This window comes from Pipra filicauda, unplaced genomic scaffold (assembly GCF_003945595.2).
Source record: "Pipra filicauda isolate LSUMZ 115617 unplaced genomic scaffold, ASM394559v2 scaffold93_size3172892_pilon, whole genome shotgun sequence".
NCBI classification, from domain to species: domain Eukaryota; kingdom Metazoa; phylum Chordata; class Aves; order Passeriformes; family Pipridae; genus Pipra; species Pipra filicauda.
The window spans coordinates 798,440-821,304 of NW_024105131.1; the positions used below are offsets into that span (position 1 = coordinate 798,440).

Sequence of the window (22,865 nt, forward strand, 5' to 3'; positions counted from 1 at the left end):
AGAAAATAGAAAGGTAGATGTTGCCTGTTGGCAATTATTCAATGAAAAATTTCATCCTGTAAAATATATGTGGTAAAGGAACAGATATTTGAGGGGTAGAAAAGACTGCAGAAAGATAGGTGCTTTTTTTTGTCACTCATTTTGAGAGAGGAGTGTGTCTGATACTTGCACTGTTTTACGTCCATTCATTTCTAACCCAAAATTAAAATTCACTTTAATGTGGAAGTTAGTTTGTCAAGAGGATTTGTCTGGTATATGGTACAAACCCATATGCCAGAGAAGTCATCTCTGACATGTCTTTTCAGCAGCTCACGGGGGTGATCTAGGCAGATAGAAATCCTTTGTCTTGAAATCCTTTTGCTGGAAGGACTACTCAGCTTGCAACACTGATGGCAGAGAAGCTGTTGTTGATAGTTGTGCTGCTCCTTACAATCTGGCCGATGGTGTTGAGAGCAGCTGAGGGAATTGGATTCCCAGGCCCACAGCAGCCATGCATAGTGCTTCTTTTCTTCATTTTGAGGGAAGAAAAGGAAGAGTTAATTTTAGTCTAACATGCAAAGCTTTTCTTTCTGTGTAGTGCATGAAGCATAAACTTGGTGGGAGGTCCATGAAACAGAGCCTGACTCTGCCCCATTAGCATTCTGGTCATACTTTAGGACAACATAAGGAGACTTACAGCTTTTAGAAATGTTGTTTTGCTCTCATCTGCCCCACAGCTGAATTCTGTATAGAGAGGTGGTGTTGTGCCATGCTAAGCCTAGGGGTTTTAAATTTCTTAGCTGTGTGTTTTCTACTAATTATTCTTTCCTCCTTCCCACCCTTGTAGTTTTTAGAAACCAATGAGAAAAATTAAAGACAATTAATTCAGTTCAAGATTTACTTCTACCGAGTCATTCCCTAGCCTACGTTCATATTTACAATTTTCTTTTTCTTTCCTTTTTTTTTTAATACTTTTGATAGTAGCTTGAAAAAATTGTGGGTTTAGTGTCTGCTCATGAACAAGGTCTTAGGAAACTTCGCTGACCTCCCCTTGCCTCCTCTGCAGGGAGGGAAAAAGGTTCATGCCTGTTACTTCCATCACAAGTTGAAACGGGCTGTGTTGCCTTCAGAGCAGCCCAGCCATCTGCCCAGGTGAGTTCTGGATCTGGCAAAGCCAGGGTCCATAAGCAGACAAGGTCATGCTTTCAATAGACTCTCACAGTGGAAGACAACTCAATACAAATAACCCCTACTGCAGGTTCTTTTAAAATAATGAATTCTCTTCTGTAGTGATGACACTTTTGTATTTTTCACCTTTTAGTTTCTGAATGCTGCAGAACATATATTGCATTGACTGAATTGATTGATTGACTTAAGAAACTGAAATGCTTTTCTGCTGTTGTGATTAGAGGGCATGGAATAATGTGTATCATACTAAGGGTTTATTTTGTTTAATTCTTTCTGCAGGCAACTTGAACTAAGTTCTCAAATTCCTTAGATAGATTTTATTTTTTCTTGCAATTGGGTTTTCGCTAGGCAGAAAATAAAATATTCAGAACTGTTTTGTACTTATTCCCTCTAGAACCACAATTATGTCTCTAAACAAGAAGTTAATTTTGAAGCAGGTTACAGGTTTTAATAATTCTCAGTGTTCCCTTCAGATTCCCTTTTTGCGTTGAGAGTGTTGTAACTAATTTCATCTCTAGGTTCAAGGCAGAAGTACCTTAAATATGGATCAGAAATAGAACTGACTGCAAAGGCTGGCTCTGTACTTTCCCAAAGCTTTGGAGTGTTTAGATCATGGAACTTGATTTTGGTCAGGCCTGTTCTTTGATATCCTCAGATGAAAGGCAGGCTATAAATGTGAAGAGCAAATTCTTTTGCCTTGGTTACACCAGTGTTACCGAATTAGTGCCAATGTGGTCACATGCTGTAGCAGGGTGGAAAATTTGGCCCACAGTATTTATTGTAAGTAGCAATAAGGAAAAGAAACCTATTGAAGAGAAGAAACACAAAACTGTAAATGGCCAGGCAGCAGGCCTCATGCTAACTTTATTTGCCAAACTGGTGATTTACTCCAACATTAACATTTTATGCAACCAAGCTGAATTTACTGTATAAAACACTTTATTGTAGCAACCCTGCCTCTCCCGCCCTTCAGCTTTTTAAAGAGATTGAAGACACACATAAACTGCTAAAAGACCTGAATTTTTTTTGCTATCTGTGTTCAGTATCCCTCCAGGTTTGTTTACTACATTAAGAGCAAAGAAAACCAGGTAAACATATTAAGAGGATAGAGAAGTTTTAGTTGTAAAATATCCAGGGGCTTTATTGTAGACTTATGGGTCTACACTGCAGATTTCTAATTGCAAACAATAGAAGTGAAAAATAAGAGGGTTTAATGCATTAGTTGTGGGTTGGTAATGGACAGATATGTGGTGCTTATTCTCTGGCTGGCATGGCATGGCATCAGCCTTGGGTCCCCACTAAAACAAAAAAGCGGAAAGTCAAACAACAGTCGTGTCAAATTAAACCTCTTTTTGTTTAATTTTTCAAAGTGATTCATTTAGCTGGTTGGCAGACAGTCAAACTGATAGCTAACAATAGTTCATTTATTTAATGTTGCTTTCAGTAGCCTGCAGCCACTCGACTGCATCAGAACTTATCTTCTGTAATTCTCTTTGAGCTGTGAAGATAGGCCAGGAAACTGGAGTAGGTCAGGTGTATATGAAGGCACAGCTCACATGGTGGGGCACTTTGTGCTCTGTGAACCATAGAATTGGGAACCGATTTTCAAGAACAGTTAAAGCTTACGTTTAATCTGAAAAGGGAATAAAACTGATATAAATATGTTCCATGTTTGCTGAGTCTGAACAATCAAAAAATAAAAGAACCCAGTTTATAGAGTAAAAAAAGTGTTGTGTAAACTGCCAAAGCTGCAAATTGTGAGAGCAAACAATGAGATCTTTCCTGACTACATTTTCTCACTAGTTATAAAAATTTGGATTAGTCTCCTGGTGATTTCCATGTTAATTCTATTTTTTTAATAGGGTTGAAAAACCCTAGGTCTGAGTAGAATGAACAAACAACTCTGCAGTTTTGCACAAATGTGAGTAAATCTAGTAATAAGCACTTTTTAGTAATGGTTCGCGGGGCTTATAAAGTTAAGTAAAAGTTTTTATGTCAATAAAGTTAGTAGATACAAACCTAATAATCAGAGAGGAAGCAGATCAGTTGAGTAAGAAGATAATATTTACAGTAAGTGTGAGTGTTGATAGAAAAGTTTTTTCTGTTCTGTTTAATAGAATTTTGTGGGACTGTTGAATGGTGTTTGATCAAGGAGCTCTGGCATAGGTTGTTCACCCAATGAAAACAAGTATAGTGTATGACAGTTCTCTGGCATTTTAGAATTGTGTATCATGCAGTATAACTATATACAGAAACACTACAGGGAGTGGGAAAATATAAGCAGCCTCCACATGTAAGACATCTGTTTAAATCACATGCATAATTTTTGTTCATTTGTTTGTTTGTTGTAAAAGCTGGATAATTTTGATCTTCAGTTTCAGTTTTTACATTTTCCATCTATACTTCTCCATATATTCATGCTTACACAAGGCAATCTATGAAAAAAGAGAACATTTTTATACATAAGAACCACGGATTGTATATTAAATATAAATTTCTATTATTCAGCTCTGGTGAGGATTATCTATGCTTGCAAGGGACAAGTTTTCTCAGAAGCCAAGTAATCCTTTCAGTGCTGTTCCTGTAAGTATGTTCTGTCTATGCCAAAGGTTCTTGTGCCCATGGTTCATGTCTAGTTTCGTGCTGGTCTTTTACCACAGAAGGTTATTTTAGAATAATTTTCAAATGCTGTTTTTCTCAAAGAAGCATAGTTACCTGTTACTCAACTTATATTTATGAAAATAAATCGTTTTGATAAAGACTTTTATTTTCATAAAACACGTGTATTGCTGTTATCCAAAAAAGACTGGAGAAAGAGCACTGGTCCATCATTCCTGATTCTCTGGGGCTATCTTTATGTGATCCTTGTGTTAAAACCTGTAATTTTTCCTCTCTGGATTGCATTTAATTTTTATTATTCCTTTCTGTTACTGTATCTTTAATGTGTTGGAGAAGGTTTGTGTTCTCTGACATCCTGGTGAGCCAAACCAATGAGAATTTTTGGTAAGTATGCGTCTTCAGTCAGTCAAATCAAGAATGCATTCCTATCAAAAGGAATTCTTCAGCCTAACATGGTAAAGAAACAATCTGTTTTCAAGAAAAATGTGCATTATGGAAACAATACAATGTCCATTAAAAATACATTAAACGTCCTTATGCTTTGTATTTTCTGGTGGTTTTTAGAGTGATGTGAAATATAATGGAGAAAACCAAATTCTAAATGTGTTTTGCTTACCACATTATTGTAAATGTATCATGAGCACTTTACTCTGATGAGAATGCTGGAAAGGCTACTGGTATTGAGAACACCCATTATGATGAGGATCAAAAACCAGTCTGCTATAATAAAGGCCCGCACCGCGAAGGACTTTAAAATAGAAAAACACTTGAGAAATGTAAAATCAATACACCATTGGTTAGAGATAATGTAAAGACAATGTAAGAAGCAAAACAAGCATAATTTTATTGTTATTTATTACCAGTGTTGTTTATTTTGCACCAGCAGTGATATACATGCTATATAGATGGGTGTATAAATAGTATTTTCTCCCAAAATTTAAAACTAAGTGCCTATGCACAGAAAAAGCAAAACCACAGGAAGGGTGGTGCCAGGATTGTTCATGCCAATGCAAGAATGTCCTACTATGTGTGGTGGTGTTGGCATGGGATATACAGGACATTTTATACTGTTGAAATGTATATTTTGAAAATATAACCCAGAGGGTAAAATCCAGTCATGAAATTAAGTTTTGCCTTTGACATCAAAAGGACCGTGGTTTCACTCAGGTGGGTACTTTTGTCAAAGTATAAGAAAACATATACCTGGAGAGAGTATTAGTCAATAACTGAGAGACAACTAATAAAATTTTATAGTTATTTTTCTTGAAAGTCCTTTTAATTCTGGGAATAAACAGGAGTCACTATCAAGGTTATACTTAAAGATTACAGCCTAAACTATGTGTTTCACCTTCCATAGTCAAAAAGTGTAGAAGAAAGTTTGGTCAGCTTTTGTGCTGGAATCGCTTCACTCAAAGTGAGAGATCACATGAGGAGATAATAATAAGAGACATGAATTTTAGTCCAAAACTTACGAGTTTTGGGATCCACAGGCTTCACACATAAGCATGTAAAGGTGACAAAAGGGAGTAATTGCTAAAAGGAGGCAACTTCTAGACTGGATTATGGGTTGTGTTCTTTATTCAGTGCAATGTGATACTTCCTGGACACTGCTGGGGTCAAAACATTTAGAAAACTGAATATAAGTCAATCATCTCCCCAGCAGCCTGAGGGGTTTTTTTTTCATATTTCCCACAGTTTTAAATAAAAATGCAAGGAATCATGCCTTTTGCCACTCTTACGCGCAAAAAAATATAACTGCTTACTCAAATAATCTGGTTCATTGCTTATACTAGAAAAAGACATTTGAGTGAGAATATGTCGTTATGAAAGACTTTTATTTTACAGTTGTATTACATTCTGAAGACAGAGTTAAATCTCTGTGCTGTTACAGCATGCACATTTCTTCACCAACAATTTCTGACACAACTGGAGGGCATTAGAAAGACTTACAAGCTTATAAATAGTTGGAGCAGTCTGCATTTAAGGAAGACATTATAGAAAATAACTTCAGACCAGGCAATTGGAAATTTAGTTAGAAGGAGGCAGAGATTCAGACCTGTAAGTGAATTTAGGATTTCAAAAGACCAGAGTTTGGTGAATTGTGGATACAGAACACGCCTTTGGTGAATAGCAAGAGCTCTGCAAGTGACCACCTGTCAGCTGAGGCACAGAAATTATCTGTAAACACACCCCAGTCATGAAAAAACTCATTAGCTCAGACCTCACTGAAACTAATCAGCTGCCTTGATTTAACCACCAGATGGGCATAGATGACCACAGAGAAGCAGCTGAAAAACTATAGGTTAAAAAGATAATTACTCTGCAGCAATTTTTGTTGATGCACTAAACACAAAGAGATACCCAGGGATGAAGACAAAAGCTACAGACATAAAATAATTAGCTGAATGGTAAAGGGGTTAAAGAAACAATAGCTATTGACACAAAATGAAAGAGTAATTTGTTCTGCTTTTCAGTAAGTTGACTATTACTAGCTACAGGAGAAAAATGAAGTATAAATGGGAATGAAATAATGGAAATAACTGTAACTGAAGTAAAAACAAAATTACAACTGATTTTGCCAGAAGGGTAAACAAAATGTCCTATTTGAGATTGGCATGAAAATATAGATCTAGTAGCAAGTATTTTAAATCAAGCTTACTAAATTAGTGATAGTACCAGATCTAATGACAAGTGCTTTGCCTGTGTTTGTGTAAGAAGAGGAAACTGCTGTGTGCCACTGCAGACTGGTGAGTCTGGCTCAGTAATACATTTAGTTTTAAAACAAGTCTTGATGGGAAAGACCATTAAAGCTACAGGTAAAAGGGAAGTGGAATATTGGTTTACCAAAGCAGGGTACCCCAAACTAACTTGATCTGTTCTTTTTTTTTCTTTCTTTTCTTTTAAATAGAATGACTTCATTTTAAAGAGAAAGGAAATAAAGGGGGTATATTCTGTGTGTCCTTTTACAATGTACTCATTATGCTGCTGAAAAGAAAATTGCTCACTTGCTTGAAGAATGTGGAATTCAAGAGCACAACTGTGAGGCGACCATGGTAGGTGATTTAGGGCAATATTGAAAAAGGAACCATTAGACTGTGGGATGGGTAGGTGGTTAGGTCTGACCCTTAAGAAGAAATCTTTCCACTGATAGTCATAAAAGAAAAGTGGGATTGAAGTTTCCTGATAGTACAATATTGGGAAACTTAAATAACCAGGGCAACCAATGAAAATAGTTGCATTGCCTTGAGGGCCTGAGGAACTAGGCATGAGATTCAGCTGTAAGAACTGCAAAGCATTTCAGAAAGGTGCTATAGAGAAAATATAAAATCTTGTTGTAAGCTGAGAATTTATCAGCTGGAAGTAGAGATTATGAGAAGCCTGATCTGTTTATCAGAATACTAGATGACTAGAAAACTCCATTCACCATTTTAAATTAAACCTTTGTGTCTTATTATGCCTTCCTTTGTTGTGCTAAAAATCGATTTGTTATCAAAAATCTCTTCCCTGCATGGCTACTTGTAGCATATGATCTAGTCACTTTCTTAATTAACTGTATGAATAGAGCTTCTGTCATGATCTTACTGTTATTCCCAGACTATTTACTATTCTTGTAGTTCTTTTCTGAGACCCTGCCATCAAGATTCCTTTAGAGGTGCAGACAGCAGTGCATTTCAGCAGTGATCCATTAATACTGTATTACTAAGAAATTACCACTCCCTTCACTGTTATACATCTCTCTATTCAAGGAATATGTTCCCTGTCTATACTACATTGCAAACAGACATTAGTCAATAATCATGATTTTGACAAGTTTTCTGGTGATGCTGTGGAATAGTATGATGAAATGGAAAATAAGAGGAAGACAAAACATAATTACCAGCATAACAAGGCAAGAATTGGCGTGGAACACATTTCGCCACACTGCCCAGAGCGCCCCAGAAAAGTAGACACCTTTGCTACCTGCTGCTCCAAAGGAGAGTGGAAGTGAGCTGAGCCAGATAGTAGTGGTAGAACCATTGAGCTTTTACAGGTCTCCTTGCTAGCAGAGGAAATAAGGTAGTTTTCTCTGCCCATATATTTCTTACTGCCCCAACTCCTCCTGAGAATACAAAGAAGGTAAACAGTAAGGCTGAGGCTATCCTAACACTTCCTGCAACTTACACGATATGCAGCAACCTGCGTGATCTGTGTCTAAACCCAGCATTTTCCCTAGGAGAGCAGCATGAACTCAAACAGAAGATACCATAAGTCACACACAAAAAAGGGGGAAATAACCATTAAATAGGCATCTGGAGAAAAAAAGACCATCACATGGAAGTGAGGAACGAAGAGCTTATGTTTCAGGCTGGACAAGGAGGCACAGCTAACCAACCAGCCCACTATAAGCCAAATGCCACTGTATTGTCTGTGTCCATGGTTCAGCATCTGTACATTTCTTCTTAAAGATGTTACTTCCTATCACCATGAATGACAGTGACAAGGGTAGACTCATAGAATATGGTATTCTTTAGGACACCAAACTGGACCTCTAAGATATGACATGGGTTAGGCCCTTCACTTCTAGAAATATAATGCATGATTGAGGGACTCATTATCTCTCATGCCAAGCAACAGATTCTGGAAGAACAATCCAACTTTCACATGCAACTAAAATGAGAAACAGTCACAACAAATACTTAACTTCAGAATAGCACCTTTGCTGGCATTATGCACTGTGAGAGAGATACATTAGTCAGACAATTCAAGAAGTGGTTATACTTTTGAGCTAGTGTTCAATACTTTGGAAATAATTTTTATGTTAAATGTAATATCACTAGGCACTTTATTACTGTCAAAGTCATTCAACATAGACATACTTGACTCTAATTCATACCTCCTGAGTGATGCATTTATGGCAAAATACATTTTCAGCAGGAACACTTCATGGAACTTTCCACTGCGCATTGCTTTTCTACCCTCTTGGTGGTTTCTTTTATGTCGTTATGCCTCAGTGGCTGTTAGGTGAGGGAACTGGATACAATGCTGTTGCTCTAATTAGACTGTGGTGATCAGTCAGTGGAAATTGCCTTGCTTTTCTTGCACTGCTTTGTTTACCTTCCTGTTTGAGCTTGTAAATCTTTTCTGTCAAACCTCTGCATTCCATCTTTCCATGCACTTTAAAAGTTGATTTTGGGATGGGGATTACTATCTTCAAAACTGCCTGGGTATGCAAGCTTTCCTTTTTTTTTTTTTTTTTTTCAAAAATACCACATTTTGTTAAGAAAACATTGTGAGAGATTCTTTGTATTTGGCTAAATCCTGCTGTTCTTACTGAGGATAATATGCACTAATGGTGATAAAATCTCACCCACTCTAAGATCCCTTGGTCCCAAATCATTTCCTCTACCGTAATCCTTAGGAGCGAATGAGTGTTTTAGTTAGTTGCCATTATGTGATCAAGACTCTACTAGGTTAAACTGCTTTGCTGCTAAAAAGATCTTGAATCCAGCCTTTCAATTGTACTTGTAGTTTTGCCTATGCAGTTCTTCTTGTGCCAACTCTTGATAGTCTTGATTCATTTCCTCCGTCTTTCTTATTAAAGCAAAATCCAATTGAACATTCTGAAATAAGCCCTGGTGTTATCAAACTTCATATTTACATGCACATGAGTCACACTCTGTATCAAATAGAGCAGCTGGACATGACACCACAGGCTGCAGATCTGACCGAGGATCGAAACAGGGGACCTGTTACACATCCTTTCTGTCAACTAATTTTATGCAACAACATTTTTCAAGTGGGGAACATTTGCATATTCAGTATCTTTAAATACATAAATGTGAGGAACCATTGAACTCTTCTGTCTTTAACTGACTTTTATGCTAAGTTTGGACAAGATTAAGACCTGTGCTGAAAGCCACTTCTACCGGCATAACTTTGTAAGTATGAGCTATAAAACTATAAATAATTTTAAAACAAGGAGCGTGGAGTTGATGTGGCATCTTTGTAAATCATATGTATCAAAGAAAAACCTGTCAAGCTGTGCTTCATAATGTAAACCTAGAGATAATTCGAATAGAGATGTCTGCAATTTTAAAATATTTTTAAAAATACAATTCCAGCTTGTAATTAAAAATGTGCATGAAGAAAACTTTTATTATTATTTCTGGAACTAACAAAGAGTGCTAATTTTTTACTGTAAATATTTCATTTAATAGCTTGAAGTCAATTTTAGCTGTTTACTTTCTGCCACTGAATTCAACCTGTATTAACAGGCCCAGAAGCAAACAAATTTTTTCTGCTCAATTATTTGAATAGTGAAGAGTACAAGTTCTATAGGTAGCTTCTGTAAATTTTGGTACAAGAAACCTCATGCTGAGTTACACTTAAAAATACTGAAAGCAAAAGCAATGTCAGATCACTTATATCTGAAGTAGAACTTCAGATTTTTTACTTGCGTCTACAAAGCAAAAGAAAGGTAAATGAAAATTATCAAATGAGAAAAACTTGAGGGAAGTTACTAAAATATTCAGGAAAAAACAAAAAAATTATCCAGGAGGCAGATTTTATAAATTATTTCTTCCTTTCTGATGATTTCCCTTATGATTGTAATAAATTTAAGTCTTGTATAGTGCTATCAACATTTTAATAGCTGATCAGGAAAGGAAGCAGAGTCATCCAACGTAATATCACTGCAAAGTGCTTTTTCAATTGTTAATGTTTCTAATCAAAGTTTGTCAAGTTGGGAAGAGCTCCCTGTAAAACCTGCACAGCCACTCCATGTTTTATTTTTCACAAGTCTCTTCAAAACTTGTCCTTGCTGATGTCTGCAAAAAAATATCAGTGGGTAGACTGCTGGGGTGCAACCATAACTGCATAGCAGACAAAGATTTATTTCACTTCTTGTCGCCATCTGAAATATTTTCTAGCCTTTTGTCATGTCTATCACTTTTCTCATTCTTTTAGGGTAAAGTTTTTGGAAGTGAGACTGTCTTTCTATTGTGTTCTACAGTTGTGGTCCATGGCTAGGGCTCCTACTTGTTAAGTTATTGTAAGTGAAACCTTTTCATACATTCTATTCCCCAAGAAGATACTGGCACATATGCTCACATATGTTAAATATCTTACTTTTCTTGGCCAATGATGCTTCAGGTGGCATACTGAAATACTCTTGTTTTCCTCAGATAAGTAAATGAGATTCAGCAAAGCATACGAGCAGACTGCACTTCAAGCATGTAAACCATGTCACTGCTAGGAACCAGTCCAATGTATGTTTCAGTGCATAGTTATGTATTGTGCTAAGCCATGATAACAGACATCTGGTTAAAATTCAGCATGAATTCAGAACTTTATTTCTGTTTGGTCTTTCTATGCTGAAAAGCCATTGAAGTCATAGGATGTGAAAGTGTATTATCAATTCAAGCCTTTTACACACAATACCTTATGCAATAGGTATATTTTTCATTGGAAAATATGGAGGAAGAGGACACTGATGTTTGGGCTTATGATAACAAAGGAAAATAAATTTGTTAAGAAAATAAATCAAGACCAATCACTGTGTAGCTCCTATGTTCCTCCTGCAGAACATGGGAAGAAAATGCAAACTGTTTGCTTCCTCTTTCCAAAACTGTATTTGAGTGCTGCATGGACAAAATCTCTCGACTTCAGGGATCTTGAAAAGGATTTGATTCTTCAAGTATTTCTCAATGTAGGCCACCTGAGAGTAGCCAGGCAAGAAACTGTCACACTTCATGTACTGTTGAAGATTTTTCTGAGCTACCATTGTGAAATTTTGTGGGCTTATGCTCTTGCCTTACATGTATCACCCAGTTAAAAAGGCTGGAGCACTTTATAAACTTTGTAAAATCTTTTAAATTTTTTCTTCTTTCTTTTCTTAGAACACAATTCTGGAAAAGCAAATATGAAATTATCCATCGAATGCATATTAAACAGTGAGTTGTACTTCTACTTTCAACACCTGGAGAAAAAAAATTAATCTCATAATAATGAAAAGTGTGCATCACAAGACTGATTAGTCTTCCTGATCATAAGCCTCAACAGTAAAATTATGACCTCAGGGAGGCAGTGAATGTCCTCATGTAGGGCATAATCCCAAATATCATTCATATGTAGTCAGATCTGATTAGCCTAGGTGAACGGTAAGCTTGTTTTATATTTAAATTACAGCACAAATAAAAAATGTATGAAGGCAAGAGATTGAGAAGAGAAGGCTGCAGGCAAGTGAAAGAGTAAAAAATTCCATACCTCTGTTTTTCAGAATGTATTTGGAGTGTGCAAAACATACCTGAACTCTCACACACATTATCTATCTTTAGAATCAGACATATGAAAAATTGCCAGTAGTAAAAAGAATGGCCTAAAAAGTATATAAACACCTGAATACTGCTTTTGATTTAGAGAATGTATCGATACATTTTGCCTGATGAAGCTCTTACTTATCATTATCATTGATGTGAAAGGAATAAACAATGAAAGCAACGTCTTTGTACAGACTTGATTAAATATACAGATTTTAATTGACCATGATGTGAACTAACAGAGGGACAGTTCCAAAGGAGGTACAGTACAGCATAAAGAGATATGAAAGGGGGAACAATCTGGTAGAGTCAGAGATAAGGTCTTGTTTCTTGTGTGAATCTTCACCAGAAATACTGGAAGATGGTGTTCTACGTTGAAGCATGCAAGTCTGGATCTATGATGAATCATTTGGCTCATAATATCAATGGTGAGCAATCAGTAAACTTACTGGACTTAAAATGTCACAATTTAAGTGAGGCCCTGCAGAGAGACCTCAACAAATTAGAGGACTGGGGGGCAATCACCAACCATAGGAAGTTCAACAAGGGAAAGTTACAGATTCTGCATCTGGGATGGGGCAACCCCGAGTGTATGTACAGGATGGGGAATGAGATGCTGGAAATCAGTGCTGCGGAAAGGGACCTGGGAGTCCTGGTCGATGGCAAGTTGAATATGAGTCAGCAGTGCCCTGGCAGCCAGGAGGGCCAACTGTGTCCTGGGGGGCGTCAGGCAGAGCGTTGCCAGGCAGTCGAGGGAGGGGATTGTCCTGCTCTGCTCTGCACTGGGGCAGCCTCACCTTGAATATTGTGTGCAGTTTTGGGCACCACAATATAAGAAAGATATTAAGCTGTTATAGAGTGTTCAAAGGAGGACAATGAAGATGGTGAAGGGCCTTGAGGGAAAGCCGTGTGAACAGCAGCTAAGGTCACTTGGTCTGTTCAGCCTGGAGGAGACGGGAGACCTCGTTGCAGTCTACAACTTCCTTGTGAGGGGAAGAGGAGGGGCGGGTACTGATCTCTTCTCTAAGGTGACCAGTGACAGGACCCAAGGGAATGTGTCAAGGAAGGTTTGGGTTAGATATTAGAACAACGTTCTTCACCCAGAGGATGGTTGGGCACTGGAACAGGCTCCCCAGGGAAGTGGTCACAGCATGAAGTCTGACAGAGATCAAGAAATGTTTGGATGATACTCTTGGGCACATGGTGTGACGCTCGGGGAGGGACCTGTGCAGGCCCAGAAGCTGGACTCTATGATCCTTATGGGCCCCTTCCAACTCAGCACATTCTATTCTACTCTACTCTGTGGTTATTTTCCCTATTTGTTTAATCATCAGAGGAAATAGAGTGTTTTAAAAGATAGTCAAATGCTCAAAGAGGAAAGACATGGAACAGTACTGAAGAAATTGGATGGAAGCTTTATTAGGAAATCAGGATCTAGACACTGGTGACATCACTAGTGAAAGTTTCTATTACCTATTTTTAAAAATATATGTTTTGTAATTATATTTCATTGTGGATCCAGTACCAAGTGACAAATGCAATTTCTCAATAAGAGATGGTTTTCTTCAAGATAAAAAATGCATAGAATCGTAGAATTGTTAAGGTTGGAAAAGACCTCTAAGATCATGAATTTGAACCATTAACCTAGCACCACCACCATGTTCACCACTAAACCATGTTCTGAAGTGCCAAATCCACATGTTTTATGAACACTTGCTGGGATGGTGACTCGGCTGCTTCCGTGGGAAGCCTATTTCAATGCTTGACAACCCTTTCCATGAAGAAATTTTTCCTAGTACCCAACTAAACCTCCCCTGGTTCAACTTGAGGCCATTTCCTCTCATCCTGTCACTTCTTACCTGGGAGAAGAGACTGACCTTCACCTGGCTGCAATCTCCTTTCAGGTAGTTATAAAAAGCAATAAGATCTCCCCTTAGCCTCTATTTCTCCACAATAAACAACCCCAGCTCCCTCAGCTGCTCCTCATCAGACTTATAGACCCTTGACCAGCTTCATTGCCTTTCTCTGGAATGGCTCCACCACCTCAATGTCTTTCTTGTCGTGAAGGGCCAAAAACTGAACTCAGGACTCGAGGTGCAGTCTCACCAGTGCCAAGTATGAGGGAGACGATCACTGCCCTGATCCTGCTGACCACAGTATTTCTGACACAAATAATTCATTCTGTACAAGACCATTGATATTGCTCATGTTTGAATGTTACTAGTCACATTCTGCTGGTTTTATTTGGAAAAAACCCTACCTTTTTGTCTTGGTTGTTTTTGATCTATTCTGTTTCCACAGTATTAGAAAAGGGTCCAAAATGACCAATAGAAAATTGCTGCATAGTTATTTTTTTAGTCTTTTCCTAAGTGTTTATATTTCTCTTCGTCCTATTATTCATCATCAGTATGCATTATTGCATAAGACTACTCGGAGTTCATCCAAATACATGCTTACGTAAGGTAGGCTTTTGTAAGACAAAAACTTTAGTAGTCTTAACTCAAAAGAGAGGGTGTGAATGAACAAGCATGTCTCTTAAATATAAAAACATGGAAACTCTCTTGGGGTATAAAATTGGAGTACTGTTTGGTCATCCATGACACTCTCAGAGAGCAATATATATAAAAAGGCCAAGTAAAAAAGTGTGGGATTTCTTCAGAGCAGGGCAAAAGTAAGACAGATATCTATTCCTAGGACACAGATGTGTGGACTTGACTATGTACTGTAGATGTTCAGTCACCAAAAAGTTAACTCCAAGGCTCTGAATCAAATTTGATATGATTATTTCTGTACAGCCTATTACTGCAAATCTCATTGCTTCTGCATTTTCTTGGAAACTATGACCAGACTTCTGAATACCCTTCAGAGAGTACCCAAAAATTAGTTCCTGCCATACTTAAGGCATATGTTGAATATAAGAAAGCCCATTCTGTTAATGGCAGTTTCTTGCTGTAGTAAGTCTTGTGGGGAATAAAATGTCATGGTGTCATGAACCATGCCCATAGTTAGCACATTTAGTTAGCCTATTAGATGGTGTCTTTAAAGAAATGTCACATTATTTTTATTAATACTTTTTTTTCCCCAATTCCTAGCCTTATGGGTGGCAATCCATGGAAGGCAGCTAAAGGTTATGTTTATTATATTTTGCATTTAAGGGCCTTCTTTTGCAGGAATTATGGCAAGAAAAAGGTTGGCAAGTTCATAACAACTGCAAAATTGAGCAATAGGGGAATTAAAAAGATTTGTACAAAACCCCCAGTGACTTAAGTGCTCATTTCACTGCCTGTTGTATCCTGTTATATCTAGAGAATGGAAAAAGGAAATTCCATATTGACTAGATTGAGCTGTACTTGCCATCTCAGTAATGAAACCATCATGCTATTCCTTCAAATGAAACCTCTGTAAAACTGCACAACTGTTTCTTTTTACTTTCACACTGTAAAAATATAGAACATCAAGTGTCCAGGAGAATATATTCATTGGAAAGAAGCTACCAAAGACTGTGCTTTTGACTGTCATCTGCAGCTTATTTCACACACCCCCCCAAAAGCGAGAAGTCAAAAATGGAAACTGCATGGGTGGTTTATTACTCAGCACTGGGCTCCAAGTGAGTCTTCTTGATACAATTGTCTTCCTGATAGAAAACAGATTGATAATTTGTTTCCCAATTCCATAATTATTTGAACTCATTACATTTCAGAAAATATGAAAATGTTTCAGATTGTGCATACACTCCCACATGCTCCTGTATTTAATTTTTGGGCCTGGATCCGTTCTTCCTGGTAACCGATATAGTAATTTACACCTTTGCAGGTGTAAGAGGGTTTATGAGGTAAATAAACAGATTCTGATTAGCACAGGTCTTCCATTACACTGAGTCTGAAATATTTTTACCAGAATATGAGACCTGCATACTTAAATTTCCAATGAAGTTCTTTTCCATGACCAATACTATCTAAAGCAGTTTTTCAGTAAATGTTCAATGCAGCTACATAAATAGCAACAATTTCCCTCGAAAGAAGGTAATATCTTTGTTTCACTCTCTTGTTAGAGAGATCTGTCTGCTCAGTTCCTGTGCCACTATAGTTCCTGTGAAGAGTGTTGTAACTGAGTGCATCCTTTTTATTCACACAAAGAATTTTGAGAGGTTAATGCTTCTGTGCAATATTGTGCAATATTAATATATTGTGCTATAAGCAGCACGAGTTACTGAGCATGGTTCTGCCAGAAAAAAAAATTCTTGATGCCTTGTTGAATAACATTTACTACTCTCAGAATTTGTGTATGTGTGTGCACAAAAAATGATTCTGGATATAGTAAGAGAAAAAGACACAAAAATAGGCAAACTAAAAAAAGTCACTGTGAGCTTCTTTTTCACCACTTTTCATCAGAATTTGATTTTAAGTGTGTTTCATTTTACTAGAATATTAGCTTTAGACTGGAGTTTAGTAGCTCATGTTAGAAGTCCGAAGTCAATGACTGATTCCTCTGTGCTGGTGATGAGGAAAGATGGAGAGGATTGATTCTTACACTTACATAGTTTCTCCTGGAGTTCTCTTGTTTCTGCATAGCTGCTTATCCCTCAATATCAGCAGTAAAGACCATTCCAGTCTTCACAAAATGTTGTCAAAATATCTGAGTAGGTCATTAATTTTCAAGGACTTGCTAGTTGTGCTACAAAGTAGGTGGGAAAAAATGCTGTGATGCTTGGGGGTGATGCCAACAATAACTAGCTATTCACAGCTATGATTTCTCACCAAATAATTTTAACTTTTACTTTACAAGGGGGAAGAAAATAATACTAAGAATGAATATTTAATAACATTTATCCATTACCAAATCATTCTTAAGTTTTCTTTGGGAAAAGGAGCTAGGAACCCTTCTTATTGGCTGGAAATTTCCACTGACTTTCTTGGGAATTGCAGACATGCTAAAAATACATTCTGTATACCTATGTGGCAAGGATTATGCTCTTTTCCTGGTAGGATACATTCTATGTCTGACATAGACATCTCAAAGTTGTATCATTGTGTTTTTGAGCTTTTTGGCACTGTTTCCTTCTCAGTTCTGTTCCGTAGAGCGCTTTGGACATTCCTGAAGGTGGGTGTTCCAATATTCAGTAGACTTCCTCCTCAAAATGTCACTGCTTCTTAGCATCATAATGCTGTACTGTTAATATAATGTTCTTTGTCTCAATTTAGCATTGTTACTTTTGTCTGGTAAAAGAAAATCTAGAACAGGATCATGGGGAAATGTGATAGTCAGGTTTGTATTGTATTTCCTTTCCCTATGTAACTGGAGGTTCAGCTACTGTTTGACTGTATAATTCATTTGCAGTCCTTGTTGTAAGAGGCCATGGTATTTTATTTCATTTTGGAGAGCTACTTGTCACTTCCAGGTTTAATATAATTTCAGAGTCACATTAACTTGCAGGTGTACTACTATGGATATTCCACGCTCAGAATTTGCCTATCAATACTAACTTAGTTTTTCTGGGCTCTCTGCACCCATTAGAAATGCAAAGCTTCCTAGTAATATCATGGAGTGGATTTTGTGCTTTTTTTTTCATCTGTGTTTTCCTGTAGAACCTTTTTTAAAAATTACCTGTCCATGCGCATAAAAGATCCAGTGTTGCAGGCACTTCTTCCTTTACATATTTTATAGGGGCAATGTTTGTTCTTTTAAATTATAAGAATTTTGGTAGATGGTCTTAGGTCAAGATTTTTTTTAAGGTGCTTGAAGTTAAGCCCTGAAGAGTGCATTTTGCTCCAGTTCAGTTTCCTAATGATCTAGATCACTGGGAGATGTGGAGAACCATGCATTTGGGAAATTCAAGCCATTATCCAAATACAGGCTTGGGAGTTTAAACTCTTATTTTTGAAAATTTTGACCCCATTAATTACAGATTTTGACTTACATAGAGGGACCACTCTTTACTCTTTTAGATAATGTAAAATATAAAAAAAGTTAAGGAAGATACAGGAAGGGATTATGTGATGGAGTTCGCATTTTGCCCTGATATTTTGTTAATGCTAGGGATTGGAAATGAGAGACATCAATGCCTCAAGTAAGAGAGGAGACAAAGATTACCAGCTGCAGAATTTATGAGATGAGTATTATCTTCTAGAGCATTTATGGCAGAAGGTACTTTTGGCTGAAATGTTACTCACATTCCTAGGAGAGAGCCTGGGACTACTGAAAGTGTAACCATAAGACAAGTCCAACATCAGGGATGGGACATGATGGAACAGGAGAAGATGGTGGAAGTAATTGCAGAGGTGCATATAACTTTTAATGATGCAGATGTGGAAAACAGAATTTGGTGGAAAGGGAGATCAAAGAAATATCCAACATCAAGAAGTACTACCTAGGAGAAGAGAAATAGGATAACAGGATACAGCTACTATGGTAAAGAAAGCATGGAAGGTAGAACAGGAAGGCAGAAGAGAGAAAGAGAGTGCTGGTACAAGAAAATAAGGTATGAGTATGAACGATAGCTGTGGATTAGAACCCAATGGAGAAAATGGACTATTCACACCTGATTTGAAAGAGAAGTACAGATGAGATGAAATGAGTTTCAAACATATGGAAGAACCCTCTTTGGGCCCTCGTGGAAAATGTACAGGATTGTGTGATTGGTATTCCTCACTAAGAAGAATCAACAGCTTGACACCAGAACAGGCCCAGAGCACAAAAAGGCATACTGTTTTATAGGTACTGGGAAGAATGGAAGTAGATACAAATTGACAGAAAGTGTTTATGGTGGGAAAAAATAAAACCAAAATTGCTATGTTATTACTAGACCAGAGAGGTAGCATTCTGAGAGAAGCAAAGCAGGGAACCTAAGTAGCACTGCTATCTTTTCTAGTGTAACAGAAAGAAGCAATGATAACATAAAGAACTGGGCTACTGGGACAGTTTGTGGGTTCCAGTTTATGGAATTAAGTCGGTAATTCATAAGGAAAGTTTTAAACAAATAAATGCAGAGAGAATGTGTGGGGTTTTTTTTCATGGCAAGAGTGAAATTAGGTAAAGGGTAGCAAAAATACAGTTAAAGGGTACAAAGTTATTGTAAAACAAAAGAACACTAAAAGGAATAAAGAGAAATTTTTATAATGAGGAGAGTCACAGTCAAGTGGATGCTGCAGCTAAAATCATGTAATCTAGCTAGAGAACTAAATAGAATCAGAAAGAAATTGAAACAGGTAAAGACTCAAAGAAGTAAGGTAAAGAAACTAGAAAAGAAAGCAAAGGAATCTGAACAATGGATACATTACATGAATTTAAGTATTATAGAGAAAAAAGAGACATAATAGAAGAGTCAGAAGAACTGAGAAATACCTGTTAAAGGGAATACAGTATTCAGAGAAGTAAATGCACAGAGCAGGCATGATACATGTTTAGATGTAGAATGCTGAAGAACAATGAGGAAAAGGAGCATGCATAGAAGACAGTAGATATTCTGTCTGGGGAAGAAATTAAGAAAATTATTTTATGAACAGATATTGAAGATCAGTTTTACATGTTGCCAGTGTTCCCTTTAACATTAATGTGGGAATAATTTTAATAGGCATTGTGTTGGGGACATTAATTTCCCTGATACATATTAGAGAGCAAATGCTATTGGTAATTTTAAGACTGTGCTAATGCTTTGACCAGGACCTAACGTGCCAAATAATCAGACATCAGATTTAAGTTTAAAAGATGCCCATTTTTGATGGCAATGTTGAGAATGGAAGAACAATAATACTTGTGTTGGTTATAGTACTGCAAATATATTTTAAAAAGTTTAGAACAGTTAGTCATTGCTCTAATGGCCAAAATGCCCCAGATGGTCTCAGCAAAAGGATCTAGTCACAGTATTTGGCCAAAACTCCCTAAAATGCCATTTTCTCTTGCATTTTCATGAACTCAACAGTTTTTCCTGTCTCTTCCACTCAGGAAATAAACTCTTTTCCAGTGCTGTAATGGAGGACTGTGAAACCCTGCATCAGAACCTGTGACTGGAACTAGACATCTCTCCTGTTGCATGATACAGCATATCCTCTGTGTCTTGCATGCAGTTAAAAGTAAGAGCTACATCCATTAATGTCCTTACAGTATGATTCAGTGTTGGGGAGTACATTTCCTAAATTGCATTTTTTTTACAATCTGATCACAAGATGTTGTACAAGGACTCAGTTGATTAAGTTTTCCATTTTTTCAATGGACATAATATCCATTAAAAAAAATCAGATACTCTGATAATTTAAATGAATGTAGCTTTTGGATTGGCTTATGCCAGCTGAGAATATGTCTCTATTTATCCTAGTAACATGTAACCTCAGCTCACTCTGGTATTCAATGCTTTACCTAGAACAGACTTGGCTAAATCCTTCTGTCTGCTTATGTAGTATGAAGTGATTTTAAAATTAGTGGAACAAGCAGCAGAGGTTTTTCTGCAGCAATGGAATCCTCTGCCTGCAGAAAGTTCATGGCATTATGGAAGCATTTTGTGCATTGGTCATGTTTTCACCTTTGAAATAAATGAAAGCCATTTGCCATACGTGAAGAGTGGAGCAGGCTAGTACTGAGATATGTTTGCCAAGGCTGTTCATCCAGTGGAAAATAAAAGGACCTATTTATAAATTCACATCCCCTGGGATTAAGGAATTACAATCAGCTTTTCTTTTTCTTCCCCCCCCTTTTTTTTAGCCGTTTCCTTTACCATTTTCAAATATAGACCCATTAGAGTGGAAAATCTAACTCTTAGTGCAAATGTATTGAGTACACAAAATTGGTATGTGTCTATATATTGGGAAGTTAGCCACTTTTCATGTTCTACTGGGACTTATAGACACATGTACTCAGACAGCAGTTTATGTGCTGGGACTTTTCACATAATTTAGTAGTATACTGCTAGTTTAAAAATATAAACCCATTTATATAAACATGTGCAGCCAATGCAAAATTCTCTACATGTGACAGCACTGAAATCATGAGTGAACCAAATGAGGTGAACAAAGTTAAGTCTGAGTATATAAACTCAGCAGAATTCTAGACAAAAAAGCAATAGAGACTTTAAAATAAAAAAAAGTAAATGTTTGTTAAATGTTTGTTGGATGAAATTGAAAGTATAAACAATACCAGCAATGTCAGTTTCTTCATTCTTTAGTGCCCATGAACATCCCAAATTTTGTATGAATATCCAGCCATGTGCCATTTTAAAACAAAATGACCCTCCCATAATTATTCCTTTTAACTATTAATATGTTCTCAAACAAACACACACTTGCATTTATATGTAGACAGATATCACTGACCTGTGTTTTCTGTTGTGCTAATAATTTAAAACATAAATATTTTAAATAATCTGTGTTTGTCTCCTTTGTTAAAATAGGCTCCTAGTTGAATATCTGAATGTTGTAGTTTTTAGGAAACTGTATGAAACTAAGACATCATGTGACCACGCAGTGCCTGATGAACAAAGATTGTGGTTTTATGTCCAAAGAGCTTTTTGATGAGCCTGATTTAACACGACTTAGTTAGAAGAAATTTGGGCAGTAGCCTTATAGTCCTTGTTCTGCTCATTAAAACTAAGAGGCATTTGGGATGAATGACGCTTTAGGAGCAAGTTTACTCAGATGTCATTTACCCTCAGGTGCTATTTTGCTGACATAGATGATGATTTGGTTTATCACTACCTTGTAGCATGTAAATACCAAAATTGTAATTTGCTCAAAAAACATTTTTTTTTTTGTATGATTAATGTAAGAATAATGTTAAAGATGGAGGAAGGAGTAGGTTATCTGTTTTGCTCCTACCACCTTGCATCTGGAAATTTCTTAGTTTGATATATTGAAAGCATTTGTGGTATGTTTTTTACAAAGTGTAAGTGATGGAAGAAGATTCTGAATGAGGAAATAAGACAGGACACAGAGGAACCTAAGGTCCAGAGAATCTAGTATGAAGGCTATTTGCTTGTTGAAATAACTGCTATTTGTAGCTGAGAATGCTCATCAGGTTCCAAATATTTGGCTGTGGTTCTCTTTCCATAAACATTGGAGTCACATCATACATGTCTACGGGGCTCAGCCACACCTCTTTTGCCTTTGCCTCTCTGCCTCTAGTGGTGCAGCCAACACTACAGTCCAGAACACGCTCCTTATCGTTCATAGTTCCTCCTTTTAAACCTCTTAAAGTTTGTTTTGGGGCTGCAACAGGCAAGACTTTTCCACCACCTCTCTCTAATTCAGGATTGCTGACCTATGTCAATCCAAAGGGACATTGGCAAAACAGGTTTTTCTTATGCTTCATGAGAATCTGATCTTAACCTACATGTTGATAGAAATAGCTGGTGATGTTTCAACTTTCAAGAACAGTTTTATGCTTTAGGAGCTATCTCCACCCTGTTGACCTATTTAGCCTAAACAGTTTGCCAAGGCTTTGGAGATGCCAAAGGTTGTGCTAGTGAGTTCCATTTGAGTCTCCTACCTAAACAAAAGGGTGGAGAAATCCAGATGCAGTGTGATTCAGGAAGGCCAAAATCCCTGTAAGACTCCATGAAAAATATTTATTTTTCATTTTTTAATCCAAACCAGAAGAAACAGCACATCTTTTTTGCCTTGAACTCAGGCACAGGAGAAATTTGGACCATCACTGAAGGTGGAAATTCTGCGTACCTGACCTTACTCTTGTGTTTTTAAGCAGAACCACAATGATTTTAGTGGAGTGTTTTGCTTAAAACAGAGGACAGTCTAGCACTTGGGAAATTTTGATTGTTTGCATTTAAATGTGCATGAT

At 37.1% G+C, this 22,865-nt stretch overlaps 1 long non-coding RNA gene across 2 annotated transcripts in view; it reads left to right on the forward strand.

The window, feature by feature from the left end:
- The first annotated feature begins 1,044 nt into the window (after positions 1-1,044).
- LOC113988402 overlaps positions 1,045-22,865 on the forward strand; it is a 33,090-nt gene continuing 11,269 nt past the window's right edge. For both annotated transcript variants that reach the window (XR_003540889.2, XR_005567270.1), the window contains exons 1-4: positions 1,045-1,131; positions 3,676-3,750; positions 6,695-6,839; positions 20,025-20,152. This is a non-coding gene — a long non-coding RNA (uncharacterized LOC113988402). The remainder of the gene's footprint in view (positions 1,132-3,675; positions 3,751-6,694; positions 6,840-20,024; positions 20,153-22,865) is intronic.